This window comes from Triticum aestivum, chromosome 5A (assembly GCF_018294505.1).
Source record: "Triticum aestivum cultivar Chinese Spring chromosome 5A, IWGSC CS RefSeq v2.1, whole genome shotgun sequence".
NCBI classification, from domain to species: domain Eukaryota; kingdom Viridiplantae; phylum Streptophyta; class Magnoliopsida; order Poales; family Poaceae; genus Triticum; species Triticum aestivum.
The window spans coordinates 209,333,287-209,335,024 of record NC_057806.1 but is presented as its reverse complement, the minus strand read 5'-3'; positions in this window follow the sequence as shown (position 1 = coordinate 209,335,024).

Sequence of the window (1,738 nt, the reverse complement as noted above, 5' to 3'; positions counted from 1 at the left end):
CCTCCCGGGCCGGCGGCGGTGGTGAACTGGGGCGGCCGGCGCGGCGAATGGCAACGCGCCACGTGGCGGCGGTGGGGCGGAAGCTGTCCGGTCCGCTCCGGACACGTCCGGCGGCGGCGGTGGATGAATCTAGGGTTAGGGGGAAGAGTGGAACCGCGAATATTTCGAGGGGGACCTATTTATAGGCATAGAGGGAGCTAGGAGAGTCCAAATGAGGTGCGGTTTGCGGCCACGCGATCGTGATCGAACGCTCTAGATGATGGAGAAGTATTAGGTGGGTTTTGGGCCAAATTGGAGGGGTGTTGGGCTGCAACACACACGAGGCCTTTTCGGTCCCTCGGTTTACCGTTGGAGTATCAAACGAAGTCCAAATGACACGAAACTTGACAGGCGGTCTACCGGTAGTAAACCAAGGTCGCTTGGCATGTCTCGGTCCAATCCGGAAAGGTTTAACCCCCACACACGAAAGAAAGATAGAAATGGCCACCGGAGGAGAACGAAGCGCCGGAATGCAAAACGGACAACGGGGAAAATGCTCGAATGCATGAGATGAACACGTATGCAAATGCAATGCACATGATGACATGATATGAGATGTATGACAACGATAACAACACACGGAGACAAAGACCTGAACCCGAGGAAATAAATTAACTTAACGCCGGAAACGGCAAGAGTTGGAGTACAAATTGGGAAAGTTACATCCGGGGTGTTACAACACTCCACCACTACGAAAGGATCTCGTCCCGAGATCTAGGACTGAAAGAACGCTGGGTACTCAGAACGGAGGTGATCCTCGCGTTCCTAGGTAGCTTCACAGTCGGAATGGTGTGACCACTTGACTTTGAGAAATTTGATTGACTTGTTGCGAGTCTTGCGTTCAGTCTCTTCGAGAATAGCAACTGGGTGCTCACGATAAGAAAGATCTTCTTGGAGCTCAATGTCCTCGAAGTTGATGGTGCGGTCAGGAGTCTTGAAGCACTTTCGGAGCTGAGAGACATGGAACACGTCATGAACATTTGTAAAGTTTGAAGGAAGCTCGAGTTGATAGGCGAGGTCGCCTCTCTTGCTGACAATCTTGAAAGGTCCCACGTATCTAGGGGCAAGCTTCCCTTTGATACCGAAGCGACGAGTACCTTTCATAGGAGAGACTCGGAGGTAAACATGATCTCCGATCTCGAAAGCCAAATCACGGTGCTTACTGTCATAGTAGCTCTTCTGACGGGATTGGGCTGCTTTGAGGTTATCACAAATGACTTTGCACATTTCTTCTGCCTCTGTGATTAAGTCATTACCCAAAAGCTGACGTTCACCGGTTTCAGACCAGTTGAGAGGGGTACGGCACTTCCTGCCATACAGAATTTCAAAAGGGGCCTTGCCCAAACTTGCTTGAAAACTGTTGTTGTAGGAGAATTCAGCATAAGGAAGACAATCCTCCCACTTCATGCCGAAGGAGATCACACAAGCCCTGAGTATATCTTCAAGAATCTGGTTGACACGCTCAACTTGACCGCTAGTTTGAGGATGGAAAGCTGTGCTGAAGCGGATGTTGGTGCCCATGGCCTTCTGAAAATAATCCCAAAACTTTGAGGTAAAGATGCTGCCACGGTCTGAAGAGATCACTTGAGGAATACCGTGCAGAGAGACAATTCGAGAGGTATAGAGTTCCGCCAATTGAGCTGCAGTGATCGACTCTTTGATAGGCAGAAAGTGAGCCACTTTAGTGAGTTTGTCGATG